At 45.6% G+C, this 15,662-nt stretch overlaps 1 protein-coding gene across 1 annotated transcript in view; it reads right to left on the reverse strand.

The window, feature by feature from the left end:
* Positions 1–15,662, reverse strand: part of LOC126212702 (uncharacterized) — a 901,304-nt gene that overhangs the window by 681,976 nt on the left and 203,666 nt on the right. The window lies entirely within an intron of this gene.

Consider the following 15,662-nt stretch of genomic DNA (forward strand, 5'->3'; position numbering starts at 1 on the left):
GCTGCAGGCCTTCTCCAGAAAATCACGACCACACCATAAGACCACCTCCTCTGAATTTTACTATTGGCACTGCACACGCTGGCAGATGACGTTCACCGGGCATTCGCCGTTCCCACACCCTGCCATCGGATCGCCACATCGTGTACCGTGACTCGTCACTCCACACAACGTTTTTCCACCTTTCAATCGTCCAATGTTTTACCAAGCGAGGCGTCGTTAGGCATTTACCGGCGTGATGTGTGGCTTATGAGCAGCCGCTCGACCATGAAATCCAAGTTTTCTCACCCCCCGCCCAACTGTCATAGTACCTGCAGTGGATCCTGAGGCAGTTTGGAATTCCTGTGTAATGGTCTGGAGAGATGTCTCCCCATTACACATCACGACCCTCTTCAACTGTCGGCGGTCTCTGTCAGTCAACAGCCGAGGTCGGCCTGCACTCTTATGTGCTGTACGTGTCCCTTCAACGTTTCCGCTTCACTATCACATCGGATACACTGGACCTAGGGATGTTTCGAAGCCGGCCGAAGTGGCCGTGCGGTTAAAGGCGCTGCAGTCTGGAACCGCAAGACCGCTACGGTCGCAGGTTCGAATCCTGCCTCGGGCATGGATGTTTGTGATGTCCTTAGGTTAGTTAGGTTTAACTAGTTCTAAGTTCTAGGGGACTAATGACCTCAGCAGTTGAGTCCCATAGTGCTCAGAGCCATTTGAACCATTTTTTTGATGTTTCGAAGAGTGGAAATCTCGCCTACAGAAGACGTATGACGCAAGTGACACTCAATCACCTGACCACGTTCGAAGTCCGTGAGTTCCGCGAGGCACCCCATTTTCTTCTCTCACGATAATGACTACTGAGGTCGCTGATATGGAGTACCTGGCAGTAGGTGGCAGCACAGTGCGCCTAATATGAGAAACGTACGTTTTTGGGGGTTCCCTGATACTTTTGATCGCATAATGTACGTCCCACTCATGTGGCAAAAGCACTGGCTCCGCCACCAGAAGAAGGATTGGTGCCGACAGGGCATACACACCCTCGTTTCGCGCTGGAGGAAGGCCATAAAATGGTTCAAATGGCTCTGAGCACTATGGGACTTAACTTCTGAGGTCATCAGTCCCCTAGAACTTAGAACTACTTAAACCTAACTAACCTAAGGACAACACACACATCCATGCGCGAGGCAGGAGCCCGCATCTCGTGGTCGTCCGGTAGCGTTCTCGCTTCCCACGCCCGGGTTCCCGGGTTCGATTCCCGGCGGGGTCAGGGATTTTCTCTGCCTCGTGATGGCTGGGTGTTGTGTGCTGTCCTTAGGTTAGTTAGGTTTAAGTAGTTCTAAGTTCTAGGGGACTGATGACCGTAGCAGTTAAGTCCCATAGTGCTCAGAGCCATTTTGAGCGACGCAGGATTCGAACCTGCGACCGTAGCGGTCTCGCGGTTCCGGAAGGCCACAGAATTATTCTTTTCTGTGTATAGTTCGCACTGTGTTGAATAAAGAATTGTTGAAGAAAAAAATGTGGAGCATTACTTTCTGAGCAAGCCTCGTAAATCTCAAGAGAAGAAGTTCGAGGGTGTAGCTATGTTGTCGAGGTTTTATGCATATATTTGAACGCTAAGGAATGTTTTCAAATGTGCTAAATTTAAGAATGTTATAAAAATTCGTAAGTTTCATGTCTTTCTGTTACTTTACGTTCTCGAATGTTTTGGAATGTTCTCTGGGTTCGATAAGTACGTGCTTGTCAGAGAACATTATTTTATATTAAGTTATTGTTGAATACTTCGATTGATTTAAAGAGTACTGGCCAGTATTTCTGAGTATTTGAGGGTAGTTATTAGACTGGCGTAGCCTACTAACATTCTTATCAATGTTCGCTTTTACTACGTTTTTGAATCGTGCAGAGTCATATGGAATGTTTGTAGAAAAAAAATAAGAATAAAAACCATGCGGAGCGGGCCTTTTGCAGCTAGTAAATAAACAAAAACAACCAGTAACCGCCGTCCGCTGTGGCCGTGCGGTTCTAGGCGCTTCAGTCTGGAACCGAGTGACCGCTACGGTGGCAGGTTCGAATCCTGCCTCGGCCATGGGTGTGTGTGATGTCCTTAGGTTAGTTAGGTTTAAGTAGTTCTAAGTTCTAGGGGACTGATGACCTCAGATGTTAAGTCCCATAGTGCCCAGAGCCATTTGACCCATTTTCTGAACCAGTAACCAAATTTTGCCCCTGTCAACTTTGAACCCCAAGCCGCCGCTTAGGTTGGGTTGGGTAGTTTGGTGGGAGGAGACCAGACAGCTAGGTCATCGGTCCCAGCGGATTAAGGAAGGACAGGGGAGGAAGTCGGCCGTGCCCTTTCAAGGGAACCATCCCGGCATTTGCCTGGAGCAATTTAGGGAAATCACGGAAAACTTAAATCAGGATGACCGCACGCAGGATTGAACCGTCATCCTTCCGAATGCGAATCCAGTGTGCTAACCACTGCGCCACATCGCTCGTACGCCGCTTGGGTCCAAAAATGGTTCAAATGGCTCTGAGCACTATGGGACTTAACATCTGAGGTCATCAGTCCCCTAGAACTTAGAACTACTTAAGGGGCTCCGGAACGCCCTATACTTGCAATGTTAAAATAACGCTTATAAATTACATCTTTCCTCACAAAGTATTTGAGGTAGGAAGTTGAACTTTTTACAGATTATCTATTGGAATATGGGCTACAACTTAACACAGGGATTTTACAAAATTTTAGTTCAGTTATTAAAGATGATTTTTTTTTCAATTGTAATGAAAATTCACAACATTTTTTTGCAATTTTTTATTTATATTTTCAAAAATATACAGTTTTTTGGAAAAAGGCTGTGTTAAATTATGCAGAAGGTACTGTGTAACATTTACTGAAAGTTTGAAACAAATATGTTTGGAAGATCCTTAGAAAACATGTAATTAGTATGAGAAAATAAAAGTTTTGGGAATCGAGCGACAAAGATTGGATTAACTTTTTAGTGCATTCCAGGTCCATAGGATGGATTATCTTCATCCTCTGCAAACTCCTCCTCCAGCTTCCTCTTGTTCCTCCTCCTGTTTACTCTTGCTTGTATTTCTAGACTCTTTACAGCCCTGTCTGCAACCCGAAGGCGTTCCTTGTCTAAAGCAAGCATCGCTCGTACCATGTTAGAACCTATATTCATTCCCATATTTCTAAATACCTTTGGCTTTCCAACATTTCTCCTTTTCTTAAAAGCCTTCAGAGGATTTCTAATAACTTTACTTTTACTCATTATTATACTTCAACAAAACAGAGACTCAAGAAACAGAATTAATTACGAATATTTTCGAGATAACGACAGAGTAAATAAACATGAAATAATCGACAATCACACCAGCGATATATATTGAACCATCACAGGTTAGCCACAACACATACTTTATCTCACATCACTAAAATGTAACTGATGAACACGGACGTTAATAATAACACCATTTGACAGCAGTTTAACAGCGCCACAGTGGGTCACGCCCATGTAGAGCACATTTCAAAAAAAATTTAAAAATAGTTGTAGTCTTCGGAATTGAATAAATTATATATCTATTAAAAGGTAATGGTCTGCAGATTCAGAAAACGCAAAAAAGTAAAAATTGATCTTTTCATGATTTTGAGCCTTTCCGGAGGCGCTTAAACGTAACTAACCTAAGGACATCACACACATCCATGACCGAGGCCGGATTCGAACCTGCGACCGTAGCGGTCGCGCGGTTCCAGAAGTAGCGCCTAGAACCGCTCGGCCACACCGGCCGGCACCGCTTAGGTGCCTCGGGTCCTAAATCGACGTCGAATGATGCAGACGTAGGTATACACACACACACACACACACACACACACACACACACACACACACAAAGTGTTCTCGCGCTCCCTCCTCTACGCTGGCTTGTCCAGCATTACTTGCCTCGCGCGATGCGTATCTGCCGCATCACCAGTACTCCACTGTAGTCTTGCGCATAGTAGTTCGCGACTGGGAACGTTCAGTTTAGTTCGCGGTTCCGTCGCGAACTAGGTCGCTCTTTTAGTTCGTTAGCTGCCATCTCGATTTCCAGAAAGACAGTTTGCTCGCTTTGCTATCGCTACTGTGCACGCTCTTTTATACGTTATGGTAGTCTCTTAAATAATGACCAGTGTTGCCCAATGCCTGTATTATTACAGTTTTATGCCGAGTAATTAGAAAGGGCAAATAAACCTGTTATTTACACAAATGGGTAAAAAGGGGTACACTACTTTACATACAGTGCACTCGTAGTATTTTTATTTATAAAAACCGAGCGAGGTGGCGCAGTGGTTAGACACTGGACTCGCATTCGGGAGGACGACGGTTCAATCCCGCGTCCGGCCATCCTGATTTAGGTTTTCCGTGATTTCCCTAAATCGCTCCAGGCAAATGCCGGGATGGTTCCTTTCGAAGGGCACGGCTGACTTCCTTCCCCGTCCTTCCCTAATCCGATGAGACCGATGACCTCGCTGTCTGGTCTCCTTCCCGAAAACCAACCAACCAACCTATTTATAAAAAAAATAATAATAATACAAAAATTGTGGAATAGCAAGAGCGACATGAAATGGATCACAGAAATTAAGGAAGATATAAAAGAACTTCAAATGACAATAGATGACCTAAAAAACAAGACAGAGAAAAGCAGAATACTGCAAGACCCGCAAACCAGACTACAAATGACAATCAATAAAAGGAGTACAGGAAGAGTGGTCTCAGATGAAGAAAGAAAGAAAATATCTGAAAGAATGAAGAAATATTGGGCAGACAGAAGAGTAAAACACCTTTCATACAAGAATAGAGTCTAATAATTATTATTACCAAAATATCATAGTAAGTTATTGTTGAACCAAATTGTATCCCTGTGTAACAATTTGTTTACAACTTTGTATATATTTATTAGGTCATTGTAGGAATATTACTTACAGAATATGCTAAATGCGTTTTTTTGTGAATAAAAATACACTTTCATAAATAATCAACTTGCTAAAAGTTTTTGGAAATAACCAACAAAAAATATTTCTGCTTCACGTACAGGTGAAGTACTATATGGCACAAACAATAATACCTTTATCATTAACAGAAGAAACACTAACACTCATAATTTGTAACCAAACAATTAGACATAGAAAAAATAACTATGACCCCTGAGTGAGATCGTATTCTAAACCATACTTTTTTGTGCTTTGCATTATCATTCTTTAAATAATCAGTCTTCTAAGTTTCGAGTGAAATATTACAAAAATTTACATACACTGCTGGCCACCGTAAATGCAACACCAAGAAAGACAAGAGGTAGCACAACAAGATTTATTTTGTAGATATGTTGACCAAGTATCAAATGATTACGTTTACAGACGTCTGTGACATGTGGTTCCTGCCAGAATCAGTAGCCAGAGTAGCCGCCATTGTTGGAGATCACCGCTGCCACACGTCTCGGCATTGAGTCAAAGAGACGTTGGATGTGTTCCTGGGGTACAGCAGCCCAAGCAGCTTCCACACGTTTGGTGTGGCAGCTGGGGATGTAATCTGGGTCACTCGTTGAGCAACCGTGGACCACATGTTTTCTATCGGCGAAAGATCCGGAGAGCGAGCCGGCCAGGGAAGCAGCTCAATCTGGTTATTGACGAAGAACCTTTGGACAATGCGTGCCACGTGTGGTCGCGCATTATCCTGTTGAAATATGGCTGTGGCCGAGCCCTAAGGTAAGGAAGGACAACTGGCTCCAGCACCTCGGATATGTAGCGCCGGCTATTTAAAGTACCGGCAATGCGTACTAGAGGCGTGCGAGAGTAATATCCAATACCGCCCCATACCATAATACCCGGTGCAAGACCAGTGTGGCGGTGCATAATGCAGCTGTCCAGCATCCTCTCTCCACGGTGTCTCCACACTCGAATCCGACCATCGTGGTGCTGCAGACAGAAGCGTGCCTCGTCAGTAAAGACAACGTCATTCCATTCTGCCGTCCACATCCGTCTGGCATCACACCATTGGCGACGGAGACGTCTGTGGTTCTGCGTCAATGGTAGACGAAGCAACGGACGTCTTGCGGACAGACCACTCTGCTGTAAACGGCGTCGAATGGTACGCGCAGACACTGGATGATGCGTTACAGGCGCAATGTGCTGTGCTACGGTTCGGGATGTCACTGAGCGATCCGTCACTGCCATGCGCAAAATTTGCCTATCAGCACGTGCAGTGGTGCACCGAGGTGAATGCGATCGACCACGTCGGTCCGTCGTACCCTCCTGCATCCAACGGTCACATATCCGCATTACAGTTGTTTGGTTTCGTCCAACACGACTAGCGATTTCTCTGTATGATAATCCACAATCTCGGTAAGCCACTATCCTTCCTCTGTCGAACTCGGATACTCGATCGAAAGACGTTCGCTGTTGTCTACGAGGCATAACTGATCGTCTTGTGAAACAACCACAAGGTAAACACACGTGCCGAACGTACACTCGTCGAAATCGCCAAGCCTTAAATGGCGCTATGAGGTGGCGCCACAGGCGCGCGTGATGTGCGTCTGCGCTGAAATTCTAATCAGTTGCATATCTCATCGCTGCAAACCCATGGTGTTAATTTCACTTGATTCGGGTGCTTCCTTCAGGGTGTTGCATTTACGGTGGCCAGCAGTGTATTATTATGTAAAAACATTAATTTGGAAACTATGTTCGTGTATAAGTGTTGTTCGTTCATTAAGGATTTTTCCCGCCGCCGAAAAAACGCGTTCGCAGGGTTGACGTCGCAACTATGCAGAATCTCTTTGACACACATGCATATACATGAGGACATAACTGACGACACTCGAGCCACCACTCGAGCGGATCGTTTTTTCGATCTACTTACGTGATTTTTGGAAGGCTACTGCGGGCTCTCGCTCCGTCTCGCTATTGTCCGTCGGTCTTCGGAAAAGAGCGAACGAACTAACAAGGGAACCTCCCCATCGCACCCCCCTCAGATTTAGTTATAAGTTGGCACAGTGGATAGGCCTTGAAAAACTGAACACAGATCAATCGAGAAAACAGGAAGAAGTTGTGTGGAACTACGAAAAAATAAGCAAAATATACAAAATGAATAGTCCATGTGCAAGATAGGCAACATCAAGGATAATGTAGGTTCAGGAGCGGCGTGGTCCCGTGGTTAGCGTGAGCAGCTGCGGAGCGAGAGGTCCTTGGTTCAAGTCTTCCCTCCAGTGAAAAGTTTAATTTTTTCTCAGTTTATGTGACAAACTCTTATGTTTTCATCACTTTTTTTGGAGTGATTATCACATCCACGAGAAAACCTAAATCAGGCAAGGTAGAAGAATCTTTTTACCATTCGCCAAGTGTACAAGTTAGGTGGGTCGACAACATATTCCTGTCGTGTGACACACATGCCGTCACCAGTGTCGTATCGAATATATCAGACATGTTTTCCTGTGGAGGAATCGGTTGAACTATGACCTTGCGATCAAATGTTTTCGGTTCCCATTGGAGAGGCACGTCCTTTCGTCTACTAATCGCACGGTTTTGCGGTGCGGTCGCAAAACACAGACACTAAACTTATTACAGTGAACAAAGACGTCAATGAACGAACGGACAGATCATAACTTTGCGAAAATAAAGAAAGTAAACTTTTCCCTCGAGGGAAGGGTTGAACCAAGGACCTCACGTTTCGCAGCTGCCCCACGCTAACCACGGGACCACGGCGCTCCTGAGCTCACTCTATCCTTGATGTTGCCTAACTTGCGCATGGGCTACTAAGTTCGTACATTTTGCTTATTTTTTCATAGTTCCACACAACTTCTTCCTGTTTTCTCGATTGATCTGTGTTCAGTTTTTCAAGGCCTATCCACTGTGTCAATTTATAACTAAATCTGAAGGGGGTGCGATGGGGAGGTTCCCTTGTCAGGCACAGGGAGTCTACTGATTTGATGGAATTACATTTGCTTCCCTTTCATTTCCCTCCACTCTTATAACTGCCATCTGGTTTCTGTACAAATTGTAAATAGCCTTTCGCTACCTGTATTTTACCCCTACCACCTTCAGAATTTGAAAGAGAGTAGTCCAGTCAACATTGTCAAAAGATTTCTCTAAGTCTACAAATGCTAGCAACATGGGCTTGCCTTTCCTTAATCTTTCTTCTAAGATAAGTCGTAGGGTCAGTATTGCCTCACGTGTTCGAACATTTCTACGGAATCCAAACTGATCTTCCCCGAGGTCGGCTTCTACAAGTTTTTCCATTCGTCTGTAAAGAATTCGGGTTAGTATTTTGCAGCTGTGACTTATTAAACTGATACTTCGGTAATTTTCATATCTGTCAACACCTGCTTTCCTTGGGATTGGAATTATTATACTCTTCTTGAAGTCTGAGGGAATTTCGCCTGTCTCATACATCTTGCTCACAAGATGGTAGAGTTTTGTCAGGACTGGCTCTCCCAAGGCAGTCAGTCGTTCTAATGGAATGTTGTCTACTCCCGGGCCTTGTTTCGACTTAGGTCCTTCAGTGCTCTGTCAAACTCTTCACGCAGTATCATATCTCTCATTTCATCTTCATCTACATCCTCTTCCATTTCCATAATACTGTCCTCTAGAACACAGCCCCTGTATAGACCCTCTATATACTCCATCCGCCTTTCTGCTTTCCCTTCTTTGCTTACTTAGTGGAAAGTGACAACTACTGATAATTTTTTTTTTGAATGATTTCCTATACTATGTGCCCTATAAAATTTATTTTGTTTACTCAGACTTTCCTCTCTGCTTCTGTTATATAATATGACAAATTTTCCTTCTTCTTCAGTTTATGTATAATCTGCAGCACACGTAAAAAAAATTTCTTCCACTTCTGCTCCATCCCTCATACTGACCCACCTAACAGTGCAAACTAGAAGAAGAGATCAAACCAGAATACACAATGTGAATGTGGCACCACGAGTGCATGACATACAGAAATTTGAACTCAAAATTAATGTGTCAGTGCTACGTATAAATTATTATGCCTGTCCTGCAATGCTTTACCCAAATAAAAGAAAACGACAAATGGCCATGTAAAAGGGTTCAAGGAACAACGATAAGAGAAAAACTAAAAACGAAAAGAATACGTAAACGAAAACCTCTAAAATGACAGCAATGTTAACCAACTCTAGAAATAGGTTAATAGAATGAAATGTTTCTTTATTTAAATGTATCGTTGTTGATATGTTTAAATAAATATATATGGTTACAAAAAAAAAATAATTCGAGTCCCGGCCACAGCACAAATTTTAAATCACTTCTTCAGCTTCCAACGTTATTATAGATAAATTAGAGACTTAAATGTCCCAGGGAAAATTTAATTTAAGAAAAGTCCAGTATTTGTTTCTCCAGTTTCCGTCTAGTTTTCCTTCAGCGGGACTGCTCACCATACCATTACCGGAGTATCTTCACTCTCAGGCAACATCAGACGTACATCATCACGCCTCAATACTTCAATATTCCACTTGCTTGTACGTCGAATCTCTTAAACTTTGTACGATTATGATACTGACTATTTAGGAAGCACGGTTTTTCGACCCTCCTTACTAAGTTCCAGAACAAAATCCGACTTTCCACGTACGACATAGCGCTATTCCTTGTCCAGTCGTGTAGATTTCCCGTTGTTTTATCTGGCTCCGGACTTAATTAGTCTCGCAGTGCGCACAGCGACATTACCTCGGCTGTTTGCGCAGCTGTTCCGTTCGTAAATTAATCCAGGCGCAGACTGTCTCCCGAAACGCAAGTATCGCAGCGAGAAACGCAATTAGACGCTCCGTGAAAATTGGTGCTCCGCCTCTTGATATGCGACACAAATTAAAAGTAGTCGACGCTCGGAAATTTCTTCGGATCTCCAGATGCGCTCAGTTCTCCAGCGATGCCTTGCAGAGTTCTCCAGCGGTGCTATTCAGAACTCAGCTGACGCTGCGAAAATTGCTCATACAGGCGCTAGTGACGGTGTTTTAGTTATCAACACGAACATATAAAGTTGCGTAATTAAATTTTTGTTTGAGAACGTAGTTTTTCATAGTTGTTGCTCGGTCAAGATTCATCAGTCTCAAGCCCTCCAATGCCGTCCAATCTTAATTTGGCCGGCCGGGGTGGCCGAGCGGTTAAAGGCGCTACAGTCTGGAACCGCACGACCGCTACGGTCGCAGGTTCGAATCCTGCCTCGGGCATGGATGTGTGTGGTGTCCTTAGGTTAGTTAGGTTTAAGTAGTTCTAAGTTCTAGGGGACTTATGACCTAAGATGTTGAGTCCCATAGTGCTCAGAGCCATTTTTGAGCCGTCCAATCCAATGGCGTGTGGCTAGGGCCTCCCGTCGGGTAGACCGTTAGCTGGGTGCAAGTCTCTCGATGTGACGCCACGTCGGCGACTTGCGCGTCGATGGGGATGAAATGATGATGGTTAGGACAACGCAACACCCAGTCCCTGAGCGGAGAAAATCTCCGACCCAGCCGGGAATCGAACGCGGGCCCTTAGGATTGACATTCTGCCGCGATGACCACTCAGCTACCGGGGGCGAACTCCGTCGCCGTCGAGGATATTAGATTTCGGCAGGCCGTTCGGTACATTATTTGGCTGAATTCTGTCGTGCACACGACACGAAATCACGGAATTTCTGTACGTTACCAGAGCTTACCTCGATGTCTATGAGTCAAGAACATGGTAGCGATGCTGATTTCTTTAGATGTTAGGTATTGTAGTTGTTGTGGTCTTCAGTCCTGAGACTGGTTTCATGCAGCCCTCCATGCTACTCTATCCTGTGCAAGCTTCTTCATCTCCCAGCACCTACTGCAACCTACATCCTTCTGAATCTGTTTAGTGTATTCATCTCTTGGTCTCCCTCTACGATTTTTACCCTCCACGCTGCCCTCCAATACTAAATTGGTGATCCCTTGATGCCTCAGAACATGTCCTACCAACCGGTCCCTCCTTCTACTCAAGTTGTGCCACAAACTTCTCTTCTCCCCAATTCTATTCAATACCTCCTCATTAGTTATGTGATGTACCCATTTAATCGTCAGCATTTTTCTGTAGCACCACATTTCGAAAGCTTCTATTCTCTTCTTGTCCAAACTATTTATCGTCCATGTTTCACTTCCATACATGGCTACACTCCATACAAATACTTTTAGAAACGACTTCCTGACACTTAAATCTATATTCTATGTTAACAAATTTGTCTTCTTCAGAAACGCTTTCCTTGCCGTTGCCAGTCTACATTTTATATCCTCTCTACGCCAACCGTCATCAGTTATCTTGCTCCCCAAATAGCAAAACTCCTTTACTACTTTAAGTGTCTCATTTCCTAATCTAATTCCCTCAGCCTCACACGATTGAATTCGACTACATTCCAATATCCTCGTCTTGCTTTTGTTGATGTTAGGCAAGTCAGCTGAATTCTTTCTTGCCTTTCAGCATGTCGTTCACAGCTTTTGGCAGACATTCTGATCTCGACAGCTTCTTTCATGTCAGAATCCCAGTAGGCATAGGCATGGGATGACATTTTCGTTGTACTAGACGTAATGGTACGTCTGTTCATGAGCCGGTTTGGTAACAAATGGTTCAAGTGGCTCTGAACACTAAGGGACTTAACATATGACGTCATCAGTCCCCTAGATCTTAGAACTACTTAAACCTAACTAACCTAAGGACATCACACACATCCACGCCCGAGGGAGGATTCGAACCTGCGACCGTAGCAGCAGTGCGATTCCGGAGTGAAGCGCCTAGAACAGCTCGGCCACAGCCGCCAGCAGTTTGGTAACAGCTGGTACGTCGAAACCGTGATATTTAATGTGGTCAACAATAATCTATCCATTTTGTTGGTTGTTGAGCTGTGCGAATGAGGAATATAGGCTTCCGGAAAAAAAAAATTGTGCACCTGGAAAGACGACGTCGATTTTGATCCGATGACGGCATATGCCTCCTGGGGGATAACAGATGTACTGATAATGATTTCAACGTCGTCGGCCAACAGACAGTATAGTTACATAACTACCACAACGCCACCTGTGTGTACCCTTTAATAGGGAATACTCACAGCCAGAAGGTTCCCCTCCTTATAGTCCTCTCCCTCCTTTGGTTCCCCTCCCCCTTTCGTTTTTCCTCTCCTCCCTCCTTGTTTTCCCCCCATCTGTCCAGGTCCCCTCCCCCCTCCCCCCCATTGCCCTTGGCTATGGTGTGCCATCTTTGTGCCGACATTTTAGTGCAGTGTTTACAGTGGGTGTTCAGTGTTGTGTGTCTTTTCCGAAGTGTGCGAACGGACATCATGCTGTCCCTGGGTGTGATTTTTTTATATGTCTTGCGAACAGAAACCAGACTAATCATAGCGTGTAGGCTTTCACGGCCGGCGTCTTCAGTAATTAGAACTCCCGGGCTAAGAGGCCGTGGTCCAATAGTAGAAATACTTCTCCCTGACGTTTCGTTGCCAGCTGCGGGCAACATCATCTGAGGTGAGTGTAATTCAGCCTCACCTCAGATTATGTTGCCTGCAGCTGGCAACGAAACGTCAGGGAGAAGTATTTCTACTATTGGACCACGGCCTCTTAGCCTGGGAGTTTTAATTACTGAGAAACCAGACTGTCGCCATGTCTGTCTACTGTGTTACCTGTCTGCATTCTGTGTATTTTTATTCGCTTTGCCAACCCTTTGCTTTATGTTTTAACTTTCCACAATTTTCCGCCGTTTTACAATTTAAGTCCCCGTTTTATCGCCTGCTTTTATTGTTTCTTAACTTCTAAAAAATGGCTCTGAGCACTATGGGACTCAACTTCTGAGGTCATTAGTCCCCTAGAACTTAGAACTAGTTAAACCTAACTAACCTAAGGACATCACAAACATCCATGCCCGAGGCAGGATTCGAACCTGCGACCGTAGTGGTCTTGCGGTTCCAGACTGCAGCGCCTTTAACCGCACGGCCACTTCGGCCGGCTTTCTTAACTTCTCCTTACATTTTAAAAAGTCTGTAGGCTGCAGAGCAGCGTAATAAGCTGCTGCCAGCCCACCCCCTTCGGGGGGGGGGGGGGGGGGGGGAAATCGAAATACAATAAAGGAAAAAAAAGAAAAGAAAACCCAGAAGGTTCAGTGTGGTGCAGATGTGTCAAGGAAGCAGGCAACCATGCCATGGAGATTCACTCGTGCTTCCTACAGCCAACTGAGGCAGTTTGACTGGCGTCTAATTGTGGCTTACCGAATGGTGGGATGGTCCTTTCGGAGAATTTCCACACACGTTGCTGTGTAGGCTGTGCAATGGTGCTGGTCACGTGAACATTCTCACACCCAGAGATGAGATTGTGGATGCCTGCCAGGATCGTGTCATTGCAAGGACAGCAGTGGCACATCGTACAGCTACCACAGCAGAGATAATAGGGATCGTCAAGCCAGACGTTTCAGCACGTGTGAACCAGTTATTAGCAGTGGGACTACGGGCACGCACACCTCTAGCCTGTCTTCCGATCACGCCACAGCATCGCTGTGAACGGCTAGACTGGTGCCGTAAGAGGATCACTTGGAAGATATCCGCCCCCGGTAGCTGAGTGGTGCCGGCCGGAGTGGCCGTGCGGTTCTAGGCGCTACAGTCTGGAACCAAGCGACCGCTAAGGTCGCAGGTTCGAATCCTGCCTCGGGCATGGATGTGTGTGATGTCCTTAGGTTAGTTAGGTTTGATTAGTTTACTAAGGTCCATACCTCGGAATGTGATTGAGAGGAAGAGCCCTACGACCCTATGGCCGGCAGTGTGGAGAGCGGTCCAGAAGCCGTTCCTCCCCACGCGGGTACGAGCCGCGTGGTACCAGGTGGTGAACGGGAAGGTTGTAACACGACAACGGCTGCACGCTATTGGGATGACGGATTCCCCCCTTTGCCCACGTTGCCACCTCGTGGATACTGACGAACACCGTTTAACATGTGGATCGGCGTTAGAGGTGTGGCTGCTAGTGCAGAAGATCCTCGCCTGCTACCTACGTATCGCGCCTCGCACAATTGAGCCACGGCTCCTCCTTTGTCCAGAGGATACTTATTTCCCACCTGCGAAGACTCACGCTCTCACATGGTTTAAAGGCATGTCCATATACTACCTCTTTGGCGATGGGGGACATTTAGTCAGCGCGAGAGCGTTACGGAGATGCTGAACAAGCTCCAGTGGCGGACACTTCAAGAAAGGCGTTACGCAATACGGAGAGGTTTATTATCGAAATTACGAGAGAGCACATTCCGGGAAGAGATGGGCAACATATTACTACCGCCCACATATATCTCGCGTAATGATCACAACGAAAAGATCCGAGAAATTAGAGCAAATACGGAGACTTACAAGCAGTCGTTCTTCCCACGCACAATTCGTGAATGGAACAGGGAAGGGGGGATCAGATAGTGGTACAATAAGTACCCTCCGCCACACACCGTAAGGTGGCTCGCGGAGTATAGATGTAGATGTAGATGTAGATGATGAGAAGATGGTGCTTGATTACTGGCAATTTCTCCAGGACAGTCATAGCACACTTGAGTGTACACCCCGATACCGACAGCTATTTGCGAACTATTTGCACAGTGTCTTCGACAACCCCCCTCACAGTTGGGGAGTACCGGGCAGAGGATGACCGCCGACATGGGGCTCCACACGCCGCGAAATGTTGTAACAATTTGGAACATGGCATCTGTACGCCGAGGGGCCACGCCCATGGAATGGCGTGCGGGATTTGGTTACATTTTTCTTTCGTTATTATCTATGATCACACTATTAGTTTCAAATTCTTTTTCATAGTTTAGAAGAAACTCTTGTTCTGTTGTTGCTACGGCTGTAATTTTCCAATTTTGTTTGTTGTAACTGAAAGACGCCTTTTGCCCATATAATAAAAAAAAAGTAAAAAAAAGGCGTTGGGTTAGTAAGCGAAAGGTTAAGAGTTCCAACCTTGTGCGATGCTAAATATTTTCTTTATTTAAAAAAAAAAAAAGTGGTCAGCGCGACAGACGGTCAATCCAAAGGGCCCGGGTTCGATTCCCGGCTGGGTCGGAGATTTTTCTCCGCTCAGGGACTGGGTGTTGTCCTTATCACCATCATTTCATCCCCATCGACGCGCAAGTCGCCGAAGTGGCGTCAAATCGAAAGACTTGCACCAGGCGAACGCTCTACCCGACGGGAGGCCCTCGTCACACGACATTTCATTCCACTTGGAAGATGGAATGGCGCGCTGTAGTTTTCAGCTGATTCTGCCTGCTCGGAAGTGATCATTTGCACATACGATGTGGACCTGGGGAGCGTCATTGAGCGCATTCATCTGAGACACACAGCCCCAATCCAAGGCCTTACAGTCGGGAGTGCGATAAGCTACAACTCTCATTCACCTATTTGTGTGTCCGGACGGGACTCTAAACAGTTCTTGGTACGTGCAGAATGAAGTTTGATCCATTCTTTTGCCATTATTGCAACAGGAGGAGGATGTGTTCTTCCAACAGGATAGTGCTGTCTCACACACTTCCCACGAAACTCAATGTGCTTTGTAAGACTCACAGCAACTTCCCTAGCCAGCACATTCTCTGGACTTGTCCTCAGCCGGCCGCGGTGGCCAAGCGGTTCTACAGGTAGTACCACCCGAAAACAGCAGGGAACCTCCACCTCGCTGCACTCGCTGGACAG

Source organism: Schistocerca nitens, chromosome 11 (genome assembly GCF_023898315.1).
Source record: "Schistocerca nitens isolate TAMUIC-IGC-003100 chromosome 11, iqSchNite1.1, whole genome shotgun sequence".
NCBI classification, from domain to species: domain Eukaryota; kingdom Metazoa; phylum Arthropoda; class Insecta; order Orthoptera; family Acrididae; genus Schistocerca; species Schistocerca nitens.